At 32.5% G+C, this 24,883-nt stretch overlaps 1 non-coding gene across 1 annotated transcript; it reads left to right on the forward strand.

Moving 5' to 3' along the window:
- Positions 1-24,358: 24,358 nt before the first annotated feature.
- Positions 24,359-24,464, forward strand: LOC128279619 (small nucleolar RNA R71). Its single transcript, XR_008269818.1, has one exon. It is a non-coding gene; the product is annotated as a small nucleolar RNA R71 (small nucleolar RNA).
- The last annotated feature ends 419 nt before the right edge of the window (positions 24,465-24,883 follow it).

The raw sequence follows: 24,883 nt of genomic DNA on the forward strand, positions 1-24,883 counted from the left end.
AACCCTATCAATTATTGCTCGTATTTGATCACTCAACATTAAGAGAAGTTTAATGAAAATTAAACATATATAATTCAATTTAAAGACATTTATTTGCATATGACCTTACCTTGTATTCGGAATAAACGAACTGGATCGTCTACTCAATAACCTTTAATTTTCCCCAATCTAAATCTAATTTCTTTCATTCTTGATCTATATACATTCAAAATTAACTCATTTATTCATAAAATCATTCAATTCAGTCCACAAACACATATTTAGGCATTTTTACACTTTAGCCCCCAAAGTTCCACATTTTTACAATTTAGTCCCTATTTCACAAATACATAAAATTCACACAATTCAATCCAAATACATGTTAGCCGAATTTCATAGGGACCCTTATCAGCCCAAAAATTTCATTTATTTCACATTTCAACCCCCAAATTACAAATTTCACAAATTAATCCCTAATAGGCATTTTTACTCAAAATCACTTAACAAAACTTGTAAAACTATCAACAAATATTCATTTTTCATCATAAAACATTCAAAATCTCAAGCATTCATCAATGTAACTTCACAAAATCATTAAAAACTTCAAAAATTAAGGCATGGGCTAGCTAGAATACAAAGCAACGATCTCAAAAACGTAAAAATCATCAAAAATCAAGCTAAAATCACATACCAATTGATCCCTCATAGTGCCGACACCTAGATGGACATGGAAGATTTATTTTATCTTTAATAATAGGTTATAGATGAAGAAATAAAGATGATTATAGTTTTTGATTTATTTATTTTAGTTAAATAACCAAATTACCATATTAACCTTAGTATTAAAACATTAAAATCACTTAATATAAGGTCATCTATGTCAAATTCCACTATAAATGGTTTAATAACATCATAAGGACCCTTAATTTAATAAATCATAGCAATTAAGCACTTTAAACAAGTAGAATGCAACTTTTGCATTTTACGCAATTTAGTCCTTTTTATCTAATTAAGCTATTAACGATAAAATTAGCTCACGAATTTTTCACACATAACAAATAACATGCTGTAAACACATAAAATAATATTAAAATAATTTTTTGACATTGGATTTTTGGTTCCAAAATCACTGTTCTGATTTAGCTAAAACCGGGTTATTACACGTTGTCCACTATCAGAGTAGAATAAATTTCCGCTGATAATTTTTGTGCTTAACTTTTATGGATGAAACAAGAACTTAAGGACTATAGAATTGATATAAATACTATTTCTATCTAGTGTGACAATACAAGTGTTTTTTTGTCTCATTAAAAATCCCATCCAACATTCTAGGACTAAACACATTGAAATATGACATCATTTCATTAGAGATCATGTCCAAAGAGGTGATATTGTTCTAGAGTATGTAGACACTTTGCATCAATTAGTTGACATCTTTACAAAACCATTAGATAAAAAAAGATTTTGAACACTTAGAAGAGAACTAGGTCATACAACTTTGCCTTAATTTTTTGTTCAAATAATTTTATGCACTTAGTTGTTTTCAAAATATTTTATGACTTAAAGTGTATGAAAAAACAGGAACATTTTTTTAAATGGATCTCATATGCAATTAGTTAGGGGAGTTGATGTTGCATGATTAGTCTACTTTTAACTTATTTGATCTAATTATTGTTGAATGCCTTTGAATGTGCTAAATTAGACTTTGTTGAATGTTAATATGCAATTTTTTTATGCCTTATAATGCTCAATGATCCATATGCATAACACTCAAATTTGAAATATTTAAGCATATAAAATCATTAAATTTTGCCTAAAAGTCATTCTAAGTTAGTTTAGAACATCTTAAAACTTAAAAGACAAGTTGGGAAAATTTTCTACACTTTGGAAAACATTCAACATTTGGCATCGATACTGTTACTATTTTACCGATAAGTTTTAAAAAATACTGATACTGATTTAAAAAGCATCGATACTCATTAGGTTTTAAAGACTCCTGCAATATGTTTTCAAACAGTTTAAGAAATCCATAAAATTTTCTTTTCTCGTTTCAAAAACCTTTCAACCCTAACTTCAAAATTCTTCAAATCCTTCATTTTTTTTCTTTAAAATCTTGACACTAAACAACCTACATTGCCTTTTTATACAGGGATTGAACTAGAGGAGCTCTTGGCGTGGGCCGGCTTTGATTCAGGCTGGGCCTAACCAAAATTTTAAGCCCGTTTGTTAGGCTCGGGCCCAGCCTAACCCAAAAATTAGGCCTAAAATTTGCCCAAGCTTGGTCCGGCCCATATTAATTATTTATATAATTTTAAAATATATATAATACATAAAAAATACTAAAAACATTAAAATAAATGTTTCTGAACAAATTGAAAATAAATTTTAGAAAATATGTACACTTAAATAACACTAAGATAGGAACAATTTAACAAGCAAATGCCTCTAAAATATTAACAAAATTAACAACAAAACAAGAGTTATACAATAACAACAAAATAGTGAAAAAAACAACAAGAAAATAGAAAAAAAAGTAAAAACAAAAAAAAATTGCAATTATCTTTTGGCAAATTCAGGTCGGGCCAGGCCAGAAAAGCCTTACTCGAGGCCCGACCCATTTTCTGAACAAGCATTATGTTTTTTCCTAAGCCCATTTTTTGGGCCTATATTTTTACCCAAACCCTCCCACTTTTCGGGTAGGCCTTCGGGCCGGTGGCCTGGCCCATGAGCAGGTCTAGATTCAATAACTTTACTCTCAAATTTCACCATTTCCAAGCAATTTCGAAGTAAAATTTTAATTTTCCCATTTTAAATTTTGTTGAATTACTGTCAAATTTTTGGTTGTAAATTGTGTTTTTGGTTTATTCAGAATATATACATTGTGTTTTCTTAAATGAGGTAGCTTAAACTTAGCTAAAATCTTAAAACTTTTCTTTAAACCTTTTGCCTACAAGGTGTTTGATAAAATTGTCGAACTAAATTTTTAAGTGCAAATAGTGTCTCTCTAGTCTAGTTAGTTAGAATGTCTACTAGGAAACGTCCCTGTTCTAGTCCTACGTCTTTGTCTAGCAGTCAAAACTTCTTTTTCAATGATTACTTTAGAGATGATAATGACTTTTATCATTTTGACCATTATTTTAAAAAACAAAAAGTTAATGTTTCATGGACACTTGATTTTGAGTTTTTAACTAAAACAAATTTTCAATTTCTTGAAACTTTGGTTGAATGACATTGGATCAACTGTTTTAAAATTCATTCACCAATGTATGCTAATATTTTTTGAGCATTTTATTTGAATGCTAGGATCGAACATGATGAAATTGGTGTTGCCATTAACTCTTTTCTCATGAAAAATCCTATTCATCTCACTTTGGAAAACTTTGATGAATTTTTAAAACTTCCTCTTGGTGGTGAATCGAATGAGAAATGCTCGTAAAATCCGGCCTTGAAGGTTTGATACTCGTATGCAACCGAGCTCAATGTCTATGATCGTATTTTGCACCTTATCATCACATGGATATTACGTCTTATTTCAAAAAATGTCATTCTTCGATCTACATATTATTGGTGGATGATTGTTTTCGTAGTAATAGGTGTCCTGATCTTGATTTAACTTTGTTTTATGACATTACCAAGAGAATTGGAAAAGTGCTAGCTAGAACTCTCACCTTTCCTTTTGAAATGTACTTGTCATATATTTTTACATGCCTTAACATCCCAACCAATGTTGGTCCTCCTTATCTATTAAGCTTCAACTTGTTAGCTTTGCTGCCCTTCATTGAGTTGGATTTAAAATGGATCCTCTTAGCAGAAATTGGGTTAAGGATGATTGTCCTAATCCTCAAGAGGCTGATGATGAAGATTTTGAAGAAGAGCATCACGATATTCCTCCAGCCAAGCAGGCCCCTCCACCAACTTCTTTATCCCCTCAACCATCCACTACGTCTCATTCCGACGACTTGCCTGTTGCCGTCTTTAGTGTTGTTACTTCTTTGAGTGAGGAGTTTAGAGGTTTCCATACTCAAATAGATGATACGTTTGATTGAGTTAATACTAATATTAGTAGTTTATACTCTAGGATTGGGGTGTTCAATCGGTTAACCGACCCGAAATAACATTAACCGAATTAACCGACCTTTCAAAATTTTTAACCGTTAACCGAACTGAAATTTTAAAAAAAATATATATAACTGAACCGAAAATTTTTTGGTTAATTCGGTCGATTAACCGAATTAACCAAAAATTATATGTTTTTTTAATTTTTGGTTAAAATAAGTATAAAATTAACCGAATTAATCGAATTAACCGAATTACCCGAATTACTCGAATTACCCGAATTAACTAAATTAACTGAATTGTTTGTATAATATTATATGTTTTTTATTTTTATTTTTAGTTTTAGATTTTTATTTTTATTTATTAAATTATTTGTAATTTTATGATTGGGTTGGATAATTGGGTTAATATATATTAGATTGGGTGTTTGGGTTTATGTTGGATTGGGTTTGAGTGAATAGTGGGCTATTTATATATTATAATTTTTTTATTAATTTTTTTCGATTAACTGACTGGTTTCGAACCGAATTAATCGTTAACTGAAAACTCAAAAAAAATTAACCGACCCCCAACCTAATTAATTCAGTTAATCGACCGATTAACCGAATTCGGTCGGTTAACTGAATTTTTTCGATTTTACTTGAATTTTGCACACCCCTACTCTAGGATATCTAAGATGGAGGAAAATATAGCATATCTTATATCTCAATTCCCTCTTCCACCACCTGAAGAAGACTAGGGTGCGAATATTTTTTCATACATTTTAAACATTTTCATTGCACTTTTTCCTATATCTATGTTAGAACATTAATGCTTATTTTGGTATCTTGTTTGTAGATACTTGAAGGTTTGTTTTGGCATCTTTATGTTAGTTCTTAGCCATGAAATTGTTCAGTTTCTATTCTTGAACTAACAAAGTCTCTCTAAAGCTTTATTTTGTTGATTTTTGATATAACAAAAAAGGGGGAGAAAAGAAGAGAAAGGTAAATTCAATTGATATTTCTTTGATTATTTGTATGACTAATCTTTTAATGCCAACATCTAATTGATCAACTTTTCACTCTCAAGTTTTTTTTTTTAAATTCATAAAATCAAGTCATGAATTCAAATTGAACTTTAACAACGGGGAGTAACAAATTCAAAAACAAATTTACCAAAATTTTTTGTTATATCAAAAAGGGGGAGATTGTTAAACTAGCTTTATTTAATAAATTATTTTGATATAACAAAAAATATTTTTGAATAAAATATTTTTGAACAAAGAAATTATTAAGTTCAAAGCATAAAAATCTTTTAAAACTTCTAAACACCATAGAAAATGTTTTGAATATGTAGAAAATTTTGGAAAAAGTTCAAAAATCGTTTTATACTCTTTAACTCGATTGAAACAATTTTAAATCAATTGAAAAACTATTCCATACAAAAAGTATCGATACCCATACAATTTTTACCGATACCATATTTTTATCGATATCAAAGTTGCTTACTATTTTGAAATAAAAATTGCACAAATGAGAAAAGTATCAATACTTTTCAAAATATATTGATACCTATTGAATTTTATTGATACCATCTTTTTATACCGATACCATTTTTGTGTTCTGACTTGATGATTTTTCAAACATTTACAAGAAGTATTGATACCCACTCTAAAATATAGATACCTTTTACCAATTATTGATAAATGGTCTTTGGTATCATTGAAAGCTAACTTTAACTATTACTAAATCAAACATTAAATGTTACTAGTATCGATACTCATAGAAAGAGCATCGATACTTTTTGTTGTAGGTGAATTTAATGATATAGTATATTCATCCCCAGAAGCTCTATTTATTTTCTCAACAACCACAACAGTTGAAAATGTATTACAGGGTATAAATACTAGATTCCAAAGGTCCTACACCAACAAGAAAGAATATTCAAGTGAAAAAAATCAATCAAACAACATTTGTGAGAAATATTTTCATATTTTTCTTTCATACACTTGTGAGCTTCATTGCTATTCTATTAGCTCAAATGTTCTTCTTTGTAATTGAGATTAATTTGCAAACATTCTAATCTTGAAATAATTTATTCCTTTTTTGCTTCTTTGCATCTCTCTGAGAGAGTTTGTGTCTTAAGGTTTGGGTAGAAATCTTAAAGGAGTTTGTAAGGTTGAACCTTGCCCTTAGAGGTTATCAAATTAGTGAATTTAGGAAAATCCTTATTAGTGGAAAGCTAAGGTAGTGGAGTAGGCAATTGGGGCCGAACCACTCTAAACTCTTGTGTTCAATTTTCTATCTTTCTCTCTAACATCCACAATTTTTTAAAAGGCAATTTACCCCCTTTTGTCAATTTCAGTTTGATTATGTGAGCTGATAGAATTTGGTCAGCTTTATGGGAGTTTTACACCAACCAAATTTATATGAAAATAAATTTACTTGGGTTTAAAAATGAAGTTGTGCACGGACCAAATTTACAAGAAAACAAAATAACTTGAATTTTAAAACTAAACTTCCTAATTAGGTCATTGACAGATTAGGTTAAAAAACAAAGCAACTAAGTTTTCAAGTTATTCAATGAGCTTCAAATGGGCTTGATATTCAATTGATGTGCGTTTAGGCTACCTTCTTCATAATGTAGTCTCTTGGAAACTTATTAATAGCTTTCATTTATGTCCGTCTTTTGGATCTCATCTAAAAACTTGTTGTAAGTTAAGTGATCTTCTGGACTTGAAAAACAATAGCTTTAATGAATTTAAGTTAATAACCGTCCACACATGTAATGATTGTTATAAGGTATTTTAATTTTTATATCCTAAGTTTTATTGAAAATCTTTGTTCACTTATATGTTAGGTGATTGCAAACAATTATACATACATTGACAAAGATAGTAATAGCCCGATTTTCAATGGTTTTGGAAAAGGCGATTTTGAAACCCTATTTCTGTAAATCAAGTTCATAATATTAAATATGAATTGTGGGGTTAATTTAATAGAATATTGATGTTTGATCTATCAATTATTGTAAATTAAATAGTTGATTTAGGTATAGGGACGAAATTGTAAAAGTCCATTCGCTATAAGTTTTTAAGTGGCCAAAGACTTGATGACTTAAATTACAATTAGGCAAAGGTCCAAAATGGTAATTAAATACTTGTAATTAAATGTTACTGGGAGAAGATGGCTATCTCCATTAAGTAATGTTAAAATTATATTATGTTAATTAATTATGAATTATTAAGTTAATTAGCCATTAATCCATGTAAAAATTGCAAATAAGTGGAAAGAAAGAGAGGGTGTTCATCTTCTTCTTCCTTCCAAATTTGATTCTCCATAGTCAAGAATAGAGAAAAATTACCCAAGGGTTTTTAACATTCGACCATCAATAAAAGGTAAAATTCAAGTCCTTTTTTTGAATTTTTTATGGATTTGATGTCATGGGAGCTTGATTTAACTAGCCCTGTACCAATTTATAAAGCTATTAAAGTTTTTGAAAGCTTTCATTTTTGATTTCTTGAAAAATTAGGCTTGAAATTGATAGATTTTAAGATTAAATTGTGAAAAGGACTAGATTTTAAAGTTTAATTGTTAGTTTCATACATAGGGACCAAATAGAATAAAATGAAAAGCTGTTATGAAACTTCATCAAAAATAGAAAGTAGAGGGTCCCTAATGAATGTATGTATAGTCAGATTTTAAACCAAGGTTAAAAATTGGAAGTTATGGCTATTTCAAATTTAAGGACTATTGAATAAAATGTAAAATTTTAAGGGTATCAAAAAATGAGTTTATATAGGTTCATCATGTCATGGTATATTATGAAAATGTTTAGTATTGGTTGTCTGTATAAAATAATTGTATAGATCAAGAGTTAGATCAAAGTGGAGTTAACCGGGAAAAAACTAAAATTGTTGATTAATCCCTAAACAACTTGTTTGGTATTTTGAATAGGTAAATTTATATGGTATTTACTATTTTAGGTTGTAATGTATTTGATTTTATATATGTATGCCCGATTATGAATTTGATTAGTTTTGAATTGGTATGAAAGGCTTGAATTGGATTGGATTGAAATGTGACATTTATATGTGTAAAAGATGCCTGTGTGAATTTAGTATAGGGTTAGGATACAATTGACATGTCAATAGGGTGTTGTGTGTGATTGTATAAGATTTATTACAGATGTTAATGAGATCCAACATTTGTTGTGGATTTTCGATATATATGTGACCTAGGTTTAGCTCGGGCGAGTAGCTTGATGTGTTGTGTTAATGGTTTAGCCCAGACGAGTAACCATGTGTAGAAATGTACTTAGCTCGGACGAGCAAATGGTGTGGTGTAGTTACCTAGGTATTCGAGTCTATTTACTAGGGCTCATCAGGCAAAATGGTTTAAATGATATTGAGAATTCAAAATAGGATAAAATAAACTTGATATTCAAACTGAAAGTTATAAAATGGATTAAATTGTAAATGATACAATTTTTATGATCCAAAGTACTATCGATGAATGGTTTGAATTATATATATACTTGATAATATCTTTGGATTGTTGGTTGAATGTGCTTTTGAGATACGTTACTTAAAAGTGATATGATTTGCATGCTAAGTACTTGTTGTATCATATGAGTTTGATTAATAGTCATTTCTCACATGGTGTTTTGATTGCCATGTCTATCCAAAGTTAATGCCAAGTTAGGGTAGCTTAAGTAAGAAAAAGGTATGTCTTGTATAATAAATATAAACTTACTAAACATCCTATATTCTTACCTTGGTTGTTTTCTTTCCCTTGTAGATTGTCGCCTTGCGAAACTTGTCGAGCAAAATCGTCTTAAAGCTCACACTATCACCAAATGGGTAGTTATTCGATTGAGAGCCTCCAAATGTGCGAACATTTAGAGAAACAAATCGTGCAAATAAAAATATATAAAATCAGTGCGGTATCTGCAAGCGAATGAGTCAAATTATAATATAGTTTTGTATTACAATGGAATACATGGAAGTATTCCAAAGATCGAACTCAAGGGAGGTTGAATTAAATCTAAATATATTTTCTGCACTAGCAGGTCTAAGCAATAATCACCAAAAATCATAAATTAAAATTAAGGATTAAGTTTGTAAAATAAAAACTACAACTAAAAATAAAGTTAACAATGAAGATCTCTCAACTAATAGGAAGAAGATCAACTAGCTTCAGTGGTTGCAATTAACTTTAGAATTTGGGTTTTCATTACAGAATTAGTTATTAATTAACCAATATTACCTCTTAGTCTCTACTACTTAACTAATCGACTAGTACAAGCTTATCTCTCAACTTCACTTTCATGATCAGGATAAATCCACAACTTACTTGATAAATTTATCTCTCGACCTCGTTTATCTTATATTACTTCCTAAGGTTGTCAATCCTAGGGTTTAAACACATATGAATTTATACTAACTGATTCTATTGGAAAACCCTAATTCTTTCGTTAATCACTCTCTATCCACTCGTTAATCTCCCTAAGAATCTAGCCACTCATCGCTTTAACAATCATCTTCTCTGCAATTAAATTAATCATGAAATAATGCAAATTAACGTAAAAGAGAAAAAGATAGAAATTGTCCATTTAATGAACTTGATGCACTCGGAATCGCTAAATCCTTTGATAGTGATTGAGATATCGTCAGTTGCGAACAAAAAAAGAAAGAAAAATAATGAAATACTTAATAATGAAGATTCGAAAAAAAGAGAAATAAATTGTTTTTGAAAATAAACTAAAACTAAATAAAACCCTAAAACTATTAACTAAAACCCTAAACTAGGTTGGCAAAAGCTCCTTAAGATTTGCCTCAACTTATATATTTGTTGAAAGATTTTAAAAACCCTAATTAAATCAATTAAAATCCTTAATCAAATAAAATATGAGTTGTGCAGATGGAAACACCCTCGCTTAATTTCTACCCATCATCGCACTTATGTCACGACACACAACTTTGTATGTAAAATCCTGCATTGGCCTGGTTGTAGTGCGACATTGGAAGCTTGTGTTACGACTCGACTGTTATTCCTAATGCTTTTGGGCCTCAAGATGAATATCCTTCACACCCAATTAAATCATTAAAAAAAACCACCATAAGGCCGTTATTGGCCCATTAGGTCAACTAATTTGAAATAATGCATAAAAATGCTTATTTTGTAATATTTTGAATCTAAAGTAAGAAATACAAAAATGCAACAAAATATACTAAAATGACTAGAAAATAAGCTCGTTATATGATACCCCTAACCCGAGTTCGACGCTGATACCAGGTATGAGGCATTACCATTCACAAATCACATACACAAGTACAAGTCGAATCATACGAGCCCGTTAAAAATTAAAACTTTTTCAAACTTTGTCTAAAACTTCTTATCATGGGCCTACAAGCATTGATCGTCTAACTTTTAGACAGTAGAGAATCAAGCATGATAAGTTGACTTTTGAATATTAAAATTGCTAGGTTGTTTCCCTGAATTGAGGTATTATCTTGAAGTTCTAAGTTTACAGGATTGACATCAAATACCCATAATTTTCGCAAGATTTTGAGCCTTTTAAGAGCATATATCTTCCTTGCTCACTTATTTTATTGGTTGTAAGTATGTCAACATTGATTTTCTATTTTAGAACTTGCATCGATTATACATGTCGAGACCACACCTTTATTTGATATATTAAAATGATAAAGACACTTAGGTTTTAACCCATTTACCCCATAAAAAGCTTACCCACATAATTGACCCCTAGTGAACCCCTTTGAGCCTTAACCATTGTTTCTTGATTTTCCCCTTAATGATTAACCCACGACTGAACCATTTTTGATTCGTTAAGAATTTCTCTTTTTACTGACTCCCTTTTTATCAAGCTTTGATTTGATTAGTTACCTAACTATTTCCGTCCATTTCAGTTACTGAATTATTATGTACTCTCCATACTTGTTCTTATTCTTAAAAAAAAAATCGTATATTTATATTCATTCAATTACATATTGTTTTAAAAAAAAGAAGCTTGGATAAGTTAAAGTTATTATATTGAGGGAAAGCTTATTTCATCTTCGAATGTTTTATTTTCGGCACCTGGTTGTAATTCAATAATTAGCTTTATTCTTCTAAGTTGGGTAATTTATTAAATTAAGCTCGATTCTAACCCTCTTTTTCAGCCTTTATCCACACCTTTAACCCAAACCCCATTACAACCCTATTAAAGACCATTTGATTCGTGTATCATCTCATTTATAGTGGTGGAGATTTGATTTTCATGCAAGCCTATAGTAATAACTTTTTGTGTTTGACTATTGAATGATTAATTATTGAACTTTAAACACTTCGACTGATTTGAGTGAATCATTAGTGAGGATGTCAACTCTTTTCAGTTTGGAATTAAAGGTGATTACTTAGATAGAGGGGGATACCTATGATTTTATGATTAAAATGCTCAACTTGTATCTTTTGAAACTTTGATGTTCTTTTAGTTGAACTATCAATGCATGATTATCTGTGGATTACTTTGAAACATTATTGATGAGAATTATAAGTTAAGAAGAATCAATTTTAATTGTGAGTTGAGAATTTTGCTTGAGGACAAGCAAATGCTTAAGTGTGGAGATATTTGATAAACCATAACATACATAATTTTTACCCCATGCTTGGCATATTTTTGGAAGGTTTATCATAAGAGTTAATGAATTTGATACTCCTAATCCTTTAATTTCATGTTTTATACTTAGAAGAGCTTAGGATAGCAAAAAGAGCAAGAAACGGGCTAAAAACAGACAAATTGGGCTTAATTCAGTGTTTCACACGGCCTAGGCACTTCTACATGGGTAATCCACATGCCCGTGTGTCATAGCCGTGTCGACATTAAACCAAGTTCGAATTGCACATGGCCTGAGCACCTGCACACGAGCGTGTCACACGGCCGTGTCCCTGTCGACTAAAGTCTAATTCTACTCAGAAAAGGCTATGTTTGGGCATTCCAAAGTCTATATAAACATCTTAAAGGAGGATCAAAGGGGGACGCAGAGTAGAAAAACAGAAAATACTTGAAGAATGGCCATCGGAATCAGCACGGAAGTAAGATCTCCTTCAAGATTGAATATCTCTATTCAATTTCCTTAGAAGTTCTTTGGGTTTCTTTATGTTTTGTTGTTGTCCCAATTTTGAGATGTTTTCCTCTATTGTTATGAACTAAATTCCCTAAATACCTAGGGAAGTCGAAACCTAAGACAGATCTTATTACTTTTTGAATTATATGATAAATACTTGTTTTTATTCTTAAGTGTGAGATTTAATCCTTATTTTAATATTTTAGGATATTAATTCAGGTTTTGATGTGCTTATTTAGTGGAGCAAAAGTCCCTGTTTAAGAGTAGATCCTTCATAGCAGAGTTGCATGCAATCCTAGAGATAGGACGACATAAATCTGCCGGATTAGAGTCAAATCTAATAAGGGAATCCATAGGTCAAGTTAATGTAACAATAGGGGTTTTAATTAGAAAGAGATTTCAATTAATCAACCTAGAGTCAGTTGTTTTTAGTCTCGAGAGAGATAATAACATAAATCAGGGATTTCTTGTAGCAGCCCAAAATTGGGTCTTGTCGGAACAGTGGTTTCGGGACCACAAACCCAACAAGAAAAAAATTATTTTTATTATATTTTTATAGTCTATAGATTTATGGAGATACTTCGTAAAAATTTCGTTCGAAAATTTTGACGTTTGGGCACTCAATTTGGTCAAAAGGACTAAATTGTAAAAAGTGCAAACATTGAGTTCTTTATATATGAGGTGCCTAATTGTTATGAGTTTTAAATTGAAAGTCCTTATGTGACAATTAGTCCTTTAATAAGTTAGTGGATGAATATTTGTTTGGTATTTTTGAAATTTGGTTGAAATAAAAAGGGTAATTTTGTAAATTAATTAAAATGACCTAATAAGACAAAAATGATAAAAGCTATCATTTTTTTTCATTCTTTCTTCTTCAACCGTGGGAAAGAACCAAAAATGGCAGCCATGGATGAGCTCCATTCGGCTAAGCTTCTATGGCTTATATAGGTACGGTTTTTGTCCCATTTTTAATGATTTTCGTATTTTTGATATCCCTGAAGCTTAAATTTTCTATTTCTACCAATTGATTGAAGAGAAATTAGAGTTTAAAAATTTACCCATTCATGATATGGTTGTGTTTTGATGATTTATAGTAGATAATGAATGTTTGATGTGTTAAATACGAGTTTTATTCGATGAATTTCAGTAAAAATGTCAAAAAGGGGTTAAATTGTAAAAGTTATAAATTGGTCATAAGTGTGTGAATTAGTGAAAATTTGGAGTCACCATAGAAGAGAAAAATTTTCAGCATGTCTTAAACCTTATAGAAATTGAATAAAAATTATTTTACGAGCCTAGGGGTAAAAGCATAATTTTTGAAAAGTTAAGGGGCATAATTGTAAATTTTCCAAAATTTGATATATGAATTGGATTGGTTAGTGTGTTGATAAAATGTGTTAAATAAGTGTTATTTGACATGTTAGATCAAGAAAACATGAAATTTTGGATTAAGATCGGGGAAGAACAAAGTTATGTGCTAAGTCAGGAAAGTTAGTCGTTTCGGCATTTGAGGTAGGTTGGTATGATAATAATACTGCAATAATGTGGCAATTTATATTTGTAAGTTAAATTTAGTGAATTAATTTAATTATGTTAAATTAAATGTTTATGGTGCCAAGTTTATGAATTGATTTAAAAATGTCTATGGTACATGAAGTGCATTGAATTATCATACATAAATGTGATTTCTATGATTATGGATATTATGAGCAATTGTAAGTTCATAGATTTTAATAATGCAATGTGTAATTTAATGTTATTGCCTTGATATTAAATGAGATGTAAGTTTATATGTAAGTAATACATCAATTATACTTGTATTATGATATTTTATAATAATATTGGAAATATGTTTGTTGATAATTACTTGATTGGTGAAATTGTTGGAAAAGATAGAGAAATCCCGGTTGAACCTTCGAAAAGATTGGATGATACAGTAGCTAGGTCACATGTATGGTGCTGAGTGCACATCATGTGTATAAGAGAGCTACGAGACATTATGATGTAGCTAGGTCGCATGGGTGATACTATGTGTACACCATGTAGACAAGAGAGCTACGGGATATATGTAGCTAGGTCGCATGCGTGGTTCCAGGTGAAGGACACCATGTAGACAAGAGAGCTACGAGATAAACTGGCTAGGTCACATGGGTGGTACTAAGTGTTCACCATGCGTACAAGAGAGCCGAACTATATGATGGGTAGAGCTATGTGCTGAAACCACCAAGTATCGAGGATTGATCCGAAGTGTTCAACAGAAGACTTACAATGTACTGCTTTGTGAGTTTTGTGATGAATAAGTGCAGGAACTTGGTTATGTGAATGATGTGTTCATTAAGTGACCGGGATGTGGTAAGGTTATAAACAAGTAAGTTATACATGAGGATGATTTTATGGTGACCTTGTAATCATGGGCCTATACTTGTGATGTATGAAATGTGGTGAAAATGATTTGTGATATGTATGTTAAAATGAGGTTAATACAAAGAAAGTGTGAAAGAGTGAATTAGCAATAAAACTATTTTGGACAGTAGCAGTGACGTGAATTTGCAAAATCACCAAAAATAGTAGGAATTTAATTAGAGGCTGAATGAGATATCAAATTAAATCTTAATGAGTCTATTTTCATATAAAAGAAATATAAAAATCAAAAGAATTCTATATTTTGAGATATTTATATTTTTGTGAGACTAGTTCAGAATAATTACGTGATCCCTTGTTCTGACTTGGTAAAATCATCATAAATTGTAAAAATATAATTATGGGGCATGGTTTATATGCTTAGAAACCTTAATAAGTATATTTTTTATTTGAATAATCAAAAACATTATTTGAATTCTGTACAATGAAATAACTGAGTTTTTATATAGAGAGGTTAGAATTGTCAGACAGTGAAATAGATGAAACTTTAAGAAAAATCTGGTATTGATTGGAAAAACCAAAAATTCTGAAAATTTTATGGTAGAAATTTATATGAGTCTAGTTTCAAGGAAAATTTACGAAACTTAATTTTGAGTTCTGTAGCTTAGGAAATTATTAAATTAGTGACGATGATTCAGGAAAACAGCCTTAGCTGATCTTGTGTAAAAAGATGAAATCATGTGATTAATGATTCTATTTTCTTAAGCATATTTATTAACGAATGGGATAATATTGTTAATTAATTGCTTATTATTATTAATATGCCAACTTACTAAGCTTTTAAGCTTACACCATTTTCCCATTTCTCTTAGTGTTGTCAGGTTAGCTCGGGGTTGGAGATCGTCGAAAATATCATCTCACTATTAGTTTATCAAATTAGAATAATGGTAATTCTTATTTATTGTCAAATAAGTGGCATGTATAGATAATTAGTTATTTATATTAAGTAATATTATGATTTAGCCAAATGTATAGGCTCATTTTGCTTCATTGTATATAATCATAAGATTTGGCTCATAATGGTTAAAGTTATGTAAACCTATTTTATGTATGCATAGATAAATGTCTTAGTGTGGCTAAGTTAAGAACACAAAAAGGGCTTGGAAATAGCCTAATGTGATACACATGGGCTTGAGACACGTTCGTGTGTCTCAGCTGTGTGAAGAACACGGCCATCACACGGGTGTGTGGTCTAGCCGTGTGAGCAAGTCAGTAGCTAGCTAATTTTTACACGGGGTTCAGACATGGGCGTGTGAAGACCACACGGTCTACTCACACGATCGCGTCACATGCCACATGGGCGTGTGACCCTGCTTTGGTGAAGAATTTTCTAAGTGTTTGAAAGATTTCAGTTTGTTCCGAAACCAATTTCAATGATTGTTTAGGGCCTCGTAGGCCCTTTTATGGGACAAATTATATATGTTTGAAAATTTTTTAAATTTGATGAAATTTTATGTCTCGGTTTTAAATGATTACAAGTACTCAAGTCCGATAATACCTCGTACCCTGTTCCGGTATTAGATACGGGTAAGGGGTGTTACATTTCTAATGATTAAGTCAAGTGAATAAATCGTCTAATTCAGAAGTAATAAGTGAAGTCTAAGTGGATTCTTCCTTGGGTATTGTCTTCTCCATCGATTTTCCAATGAATATTTTCCAACTTTTATTTATGTCACATTCTTAGTTAATTAGATAATTAAGTTTAGTTTAAGAAAACATCCCTTAAATTCTTAGGCTAGATAATAAAAATATAGTAATTACTAGTACTTTTAGTCCTTGTAGATACGATATTTCCGGTCTCACCTTAACTGTACTACTGATTGATAGGTGTGCTTGCCTTAGTCAAATTTTTAGTTAGTTTAGCGACCATCAGGTCCTTTAACCAACACTAGGAAAATGACCTTTGAAAAAAGGCACATGCCTGTGTGGATGGGCAACACGCCTGTGTGGAACTTGAACATAGTCGTGCTGATGGCCCGTGTGACACACACAGCCTAAGCACCTAGCGACACACCAATGTCCCATGCCCATGTGAATTAAATTCTAAATTCGAACCTATAGGGATTTTCACACGGCATGATACACGCCCGTCTTTATGGCCCATGTCACTCACATGGCTATGACACGCCCATGTCCTAGCCCATGTCTAAAAATCTTGACATTCTGTTTCTAACGTTAGCATCCAATAAGGAGCACACAGCAAAGGGAAATGCCCGTGGCCAGAGGCCTTGTCCTCCACACGGCTGAGTCACATGGCCTTGCCTTTGCCTGTGTGTTTACTACCATGCATATTGACTTGTAAATTTTACGTGCAAGGGACACACAGCCAGATAACACGCCCATTGGGCTGACCGTGTGTCACACACAGCCTAGATACACGGGTTTGTATCTACCTGTGTGGACAAAATAAGGCTATTTAACAAGCCTTTTTGCCACCCTTACTTGCACTAACCTACATAACATCTAACATGACAAATCTACACAACAATACAAGGTCTAATCAGCCACACAAGGCATTATCTCATTCATGCAATTTACTCATCCATGAAAATATCATCATTTGCATATATCAATAACGAACATTAGCCATTATCCTAGGCTTTATACAAAATGAAGGGATTCATCCCAAGCCAACACATTTGGCCAAATTAACATTGACACAAAACTCAAAAGTCTAAGCCCTATACATGCCATATTCAAAATAATAAAAGCAACTATACTAAGTGCTTTAGTTGATAGTGTGATCGATGCCTTCGACATCTGATGATCCTTAAGCTAATTAGGCGGCACTATAAGAAAATAGAAAGGAGAAGGAGTAAGCATAAAGCTTAGTAAGTTACATGCAAATAAATATAACAACTTTACCATTCATCATCATGCTCATAATACAAAAGTAGGCATAAGCACAACTTACTCATCACTATCTAATACAATTCACATAGCATATATTGAGCTCACATCTCATACATTTCAACTAGGAACCTGCACCACTCACAACATGGTTATACTTTTCTCGTTTAACTTAAAATGTAACTCTCACCGTTGAACCATTTGGAATACTATCAGATATTCACTAAGCCTCAAACATAGGGTATAATGCCGATGCCATGTCCTAGACATGGCCTTACACTGGCTCATCCATCAAGTCGATTCCATGTCCCAGACATGGTCTTACATTGACTATCGAAATCGAGGCTGACGTCATGTCCTAGACATGGCCTTACACTAGCTCTCACATATCTGTGCCGATGCCATGTCCCAGACATGGTCTTACACTGACACATCTCGTAGCCGATGCATGTCCCAGACATGTCTTACACTAGCTTACATCTCGGGGCCGATGCATGTCCCAGACATGTCTTGCACTAGCTCTTATCTCAATGCCGATGCCATGTCCTAGACTTGGTCTTACACTGGCTCTCATAATGTGGCCGATGCATGTCTCAGACATGTCTTACACTAGCACACAAATAACCCAAATGTCATGGCATGAATATCCGATTTATTCCCTAAGGTCAAAAGGGAGTTCTATTATCTCAATAATCATTATATATAATCATTTCCACAAACAAGCATTTTATGCTATATCAATTCAAACACATATAATAACAATGTAGTTGTATTATTTACATACAACTTACCTCGGTATACAAAATGTAGGCGGCTAGTTCGACTTAGTCCGCTAGAGTTGCTTTTCCCTAATCTAGGCCCAGATTTTGTAATTCTTGATCTAAAATGATAGAAATTCATTCATTTCATCAGCACACTCAAAAATTCATAATTGGGAAAAATGACCATTTTACCCCTAGACTTTCACAAAATGATCATTTTACCTTTAGACTTTCACAAAATGACCATTTTACCCCTAAGCCCGAAAATTGATTTTTATCATATTTCCTCTTTAATCAAGCCTAGTTATACTAGGAGCAGCCCACAATTCTTATTATTTCACACATTTATCAACTATGTTACAACTTATGCAAAATGGTCCTTAGTTAGGGTTTGCATGAAAACTACTTCACAAAAGTTGTTTATTACACACCCATAACTCATATTCTTCCATAAAATTTCAGAAAACACCATGAACACTCTTATGGTAAAACCCAAGACTTTCAACCATTTTGCAAAATAGTCCCCTTATTAGAAAGCTCATGTTACAAGGGGCCCAAAAATACAAAAATTTTCACGAAAAGTCATCAAAACCACTTACTTGTAGGGAGATTAAGGGGATGAAATTTTCAAACTTCCAAAACCCTCCTATGGCTGATATTTTCAGTTAAGAAGAAAGGATGAATGAAAAAGATGAGGGCTAGGCTTTAGGGTATTATTTTATCACACATTAGGTCAACAAATACCTAACACTTCGACTATTTTATTTTCTTTTATGGTTGGCCAAGCCTGTTTAATTGCCCTTTAAAGACCCCCAATTTAAGTTTCATGGCAATTTAACACCCTTAGCTATCAAGTCAAAACTTTTGCACTATATGCGATTTAGTCTTTTTTCGTAATTAAGCATGAAATCGCTAAAATTACTTCACCAAAATTTTCATGCACTAATATAAACATGCTATAACTCTAAAATAATAATAAAATAATTTCTTTGACTTTAGATTGGTGGTCTCAAAACCACCGTTCCGACTAAGCCCAAAATCGGGCTATTACACGTTAAGTGTTGAAAAGTACTTAATTTGCCACTACGATTTCTGGCAGATCAAATAGCCCCACACTTAAGTCGTTGCTTGTCATCAAGCAAATGAAAAGGAAAAATAAAAACAAAAGAAAATAAAAATAAAAATGCAAAGATGAAGATAAATTACTTGAGAATGTTTTGTATAAAAGATTGTATCGGAGTGATATAAACAAAACATTATGAACAATCATGTAATTCTAGCGTGGTATGAAACTAACTCTGAATTTTTAATGCTAGATAGATTAGTTCAATAAATTACAAGGCAAACAAATGAAAAAATGTTAAGTATAGTGTTTCATCAAAACAAATACACAAATATACATTTATGCTAATATCAACCTAAGTGGTAAAAATTTTCAAAACTTAATTTCATTTTCATCCAACTAGTGTATACTTAGCTCACATATGGCTTTTCGGCTTGTAATGTTCTGTGGCTTAGGTTGGTTCGATTTTCAAGAGTAGACGCAACAAAATGATTTAAGCACGAAAATAGTTTGACACATTATATTGTTCCCAAGACTCCTACAATGTTCTAACTAAGCTCACCACCTTATCTCCACTTTTCTCAGCTTCTTTTTCTCTCAATTTCCTAAGGTACAATATAGTATTCATGAGTACAATAATCTTAGCGATTTTTTTTTTTTGGCAAACATGAGTATATATCTTTTTCTATTTTCTTTCTTTTCTTCTTTTCTTTTTACTCATTTTTCTTTTCTTTGTTTGAGATTTTCTCGCATGGTTTTTTGCCTTCACAAACTTTTCTTTCAATTGATTTTTCAACTCCAACACAAGTTTGCAAGAATCTTATACTCATTATACCATATTGTTTTTTAGGTTCACCCTAAATTTTTCTTTATTTGAAACCTCTATTATGTATCTACTTAACCCTCAATATCAATGGCTTGACGTTTAAGTTTGTGCAGGGACCAAGAAAAAAGGATCAAGAAATTATATACTCGGCTCATGGTTTCATTCATTGTTCATCAAGAAAATGGATTTCGACTTAAAATAAGGTACTAAGAAAGTCATGCAGCAAGTTGGCTCTTTAGCTCTAATTTGTCTACCAAAAAATGCCTTAGGTCATCCCTAGGTATTTCAATACATAGATTTAACTAATTGAATTTATTAATTTTTATAACCTAGAATTCAATTAACATGCATCCTTTTTTGTGTATTCATTTATCACATGGTATACTTAACACAGTTTCACCTATACACAGATTATTATCGAATAATCTTGAATTAATTATTATCGAACTAAATTTATAGATTATTCAAAAAATCCTATTTACATGCTCCTAACTAATTACTTGTATTTCTACAAGCTCGAGTATAAACAAGACAACATAAAAAAATTTACTTTAAAAGATAATAAAAATAACCAAAAATAACAACTAAAATGAACAAAAAAATCCTAAAAAATTTCTATGTGACCCCTACACTTTATTTAGCACAGTGTCCCTAATGTGCTAAAAAATAAATTAAAGAACAAAATATTCAATTTGGTGTGATAGTGTCACATTTGATGTCGGGTCATCTTGTCTTTCTTGATTTAGCTCCAAAAATTTTGTGTCGTAAAAAAATATAAGGTTCCTATACAAAAATTAACTAACAAAAAAAATATGCAGTATTAAAAAATCTAACTAACAACAAAAAAATAAAAAATCATCCAAAAAATTACAAGTCTCAAAAATAAAAATTAAAGATTGTTCGAAATTTAATCGAAGACGTGCACCATCTCTGCATCTATTATTGCCTTTCCCTTGCCTTGTCTCACAATTGTCTTGAAGCCTTCCTACCCGATGTTTGGGCTGGGCTTTGTTGGACCAGCTTGCGGAACGCGATTCCTGTCATTCGGGGGTGTTCTAGCTAGAACACTACCTCATGATCGAAGGCTCGAAAGGGCTTATCCTTCTCATCATTTCCCTTGTCATCGTCGTTTTCATTATCATCATCATCTTCATTCCTGCCCTTAGTGTCATTAGAATATTGAACAGGCACATACTTATTCGATGAAGGGTTAGGCACGCAAATTCATGCCTCTGTGCGTAATCGATACCTATCGGGGACATCTCTTACATCCATTGTATGGCCTATTCCATATCTGACATGTTAGTCAATTCAGTCAACTAGGGCTCAATTTTGCTATTCTTCTTGGACTGTGGTGGGATGTCCATCTTCTTCTTTTGGCGTTGGTTCCATTCCTTCACAAGTTTTCGTTGAAGGTCAACAAATTTACCATACATGTTGTTTTCGAGCACACTCCTCATCGGCATCACAACTGGCAGGTGACATAGGAACCCTCGCCCTTTTGCATAAGGTTGTCACGAGATGAGGGAAGTACGTTCCCCATTTTTAGCCACTAATACATTACATCATTGCTTGATAGATCCACTGGCCCACGCATACCTGTTTTCTCTATAAAAATAGAGTGAAGCAAAACCGCTCTAAAAGTAGTGACATGAGAGATATTTTGAGTACGGGAGATACAGGTGCAAATAAATTGCATCCACATCTTGGCCATTGGGAACATGATGGCCTGAGTAAACTTTACATGTATGTTAGTGCCGACTTGGCGAGTCAATTCACCATACCCCTGTGTTAAATAGCGCAAAATTGCATCCATATCAATGCCTCGATACATGTTTAAGTCAACATAATCCAATAAATCAGAGGCATAATATGGAGCATCATAATAAAAATAAATTTCTCGGGGTGTGGCCAATACCTTTTTACCTCGAACCATTACATGCATATGTATTTCACTAGGGATTTTGTGGATTTCCCTATCCTTCAGAGAAGCGTAAAATTCATAGACAATTACGTCGACCGCCGGTTCATTTAGGGTTGAGCAAAAATTACGCCTGTGGTGGAAATCCACTAACTCCCCAATATTATCGCACCCAGTTAACGAGGGATTGAACCACCATTCTTGAATGAAAGTGCGCTCGTTCATTTGTAAATAATATTTTTCCACTTCCGGGGTATGGAACTGGGTAGCATCAAAATCTGGCACTGCCTCTTGAGTGCACCATGCTTTGTGAGGCACCATGTAACGGAGTTTAATCAAACAAAGATAATAGTAAGAAAAAACATGTAAGAGATGAGATTAGAATGTCAAACCTTGATTCAATCATGCTTTGCTCATCTCCGATGAGATATGCATGCCAAAAAGAAGAAAACAATATTAGAAAAAATAACTAACAGATGAGAGAAGAAGGGATTACCAAAAAAACTGGTGGTTGGAAAGCTTGAAATCGAAGCAGGGATAGTAGAAGAGAGGTGCAATGGCTCCTAATGCTTTTGGGTGCTCTATTGGGTGTTTTGAAAGTGACATTTTAGGTTTGAAATCGTACGATTTATATAGAAAATTTGATGGACCATGCACGGGCAAATAGGCTAGAAATTGCAGAAAAATGATGTCATGTCGCGACATAGGGTATGTATGTCAATACATGCCACCCTAATTTCCTAGAATTTAGGTTCTAAGTGTTATGCCGTGTCATGAGCTTAGGCGTTTCGTGAAAAAGGTATAAAATTTTCAAAATTTTTGGTTCGAAGTAGCATGTCACAAAAAAAGGGTACCTGTGTCGTAACACATACTGGGCGATGTAAAATTAATGTTTTTAGATGTGTCAGACTCCGTGGGTTACGCCTAATCACTTCAAGACACTTCTAGGGTCACCTGAGCTCTATGCTAACCTATTTCCTAACCTAATAAAAATTAAAAATCCAAATTATAATACTTGAAATCCAAATACACGAAATTGCAACATTTACAAGCAGGATAAAATTCGATAATTAAAAATCCAATATGGCTACCGGAGTCGTCCAGTAACTTGTTACTGTCCATCATTTCCCTTTTCTGTCTCTTTTTTTCATCGTAATCCTTCCATTGAATGTTGAATAATCTTGGATCTTTCCACTTGTCTTCTTCCTTTGGACTATGTCTTCCCGCACATATCACACTCAAAAAATACCTTTGATCAAGGCTATTAGGGGTTTCATAGAATAATGAAAATTATTCATTCCCTAATTTTTTTTTATTCCCTCATCTTGAGAATCATGGATGTATTTAAACACCTCTATCTCACTATCAATTGTCATGGTTAACTCATTTTTCTCAAGATCGATGGTTGATCTAAACATGCCCAAAAATGACCTAACTAACAGTACGAGGATCTTTTGATTTTCTTTGAAGTATAGAACTATAAATTTGACAGGGATTATGAAATTCCTCACCTTAACTAACATGTTCTCAAGTACACAGTTTGGGCGTACTAAAGACCTATCAGCTAATTATAGTGTTATCGATGTGTTTTTCAACTCCTATAATTTAAGTTTTCTATAGATTGAAAGGGGCATTAAATTAATGTTGGCTCATAAATCACAAAGGGCCTTACTAAAATATATGTCCCCTATCTCTATTGGAATTGTAAAAGTTCCTGGATCTTTAAATTTTAGGGGTATTTTCTTAGCAATGATAGCACTACAAGAGGTATCGATGTTAAGTTGTTTTTCCTTTTTGAACTTCTTATGCCTTGACATGATTTCCTTTTAAGTACTTGGCATATTTTGGTATTTTATTAATTAATTCTAAAAGGGGGTAAATTAACATTATTGAACTTGAATAAGTTTAGAAAATTTACAAAGTTTTCTTCGCCCTTCCTTCGTTTGGCCTCGATCCCTGATAGGAATGGTAATTCTATGCTCACAAGGTTTGAGATTATCGACTCAATCATTGGTTCAACCACTTTTTTACTCAGCTCTTCAAGCTTATTTTTGTCCAAAAAAATTGCTCAATAGATCTGATGAATCCTCGTCTACTTGAATGGGAGCACTAGTGTTGTCAAGGGTTTTACCTGACCGTAAAGCAATTGCACTCACATGCTCTTTTCCATCCCTATGGGGATTATTTTTTGTGATACTAGGGATTCTGGTACCAAATTACCTTTGCATGTTGCTCATCACCTTTATCATCAATTATTTAACAGGCTCGCCTGCACATGTGGTTCATCAATGCTCCTCCGGATGCGCCATCTAGTGTAGACCTCAAATTGTTATTTGAACCACTATAAAACATCTGCATCTGAATCCATTATTGCATTCCATGATGGGGACACTTCCTTAATAGTGACTTAAATCGATCCCAAGCTTCATATAAAATTTCACCTTTGAACTGCTTGAAGTTGATGATCTCACGGTGGAGTTGGATAAATCTACTGATCGAGAAAATTTTGTGTAGAAAATTTCTTACTAATTCGTCCCATGTGGTTATGGAACCTGGTTCTAATGAATCCAACCAGTCAGTCGTGTGGTCACATAAGGATAAGGGAAATAACCAAAGAAAAATAAAGCCATGGGTTACCCGTTGTATTTGAAAGTGTCACACAACTGGAGGAACTGCTTTAGGTGTTCATTTGGATCCTCTATCATGTTCTTTAAGAATTGTAAGGTATTTTGGATCATTTGGATCATAGTCATCTTGATCTCAAAATTATTGGTGTTGATCGTCGATCGTTCAATATTGCCTCGCACGAAAACTAGCGTTGTAGTGCATACTCACGCAATGTTCTTTTAGCCATCAGTAGCTCTTCACGGATCAGTGCTTGTGGTTCAAGTGGATCATC

This window comes from Gossypium arboreum, chromosome 8 (genome assembly GCF_025698485.1).
Source record: "Gossypium arboreum isolate Shixiya-1 chromosome 8, ASM2569848v2, whole genome shotgun sequence".
Taxonomy (NCBI): Eukaryota; Viridiplantae; Streptophyta; class Magnoliopsida; order Malvales; family Malvaceae; genus Gossypium; species Gossypium arboreum.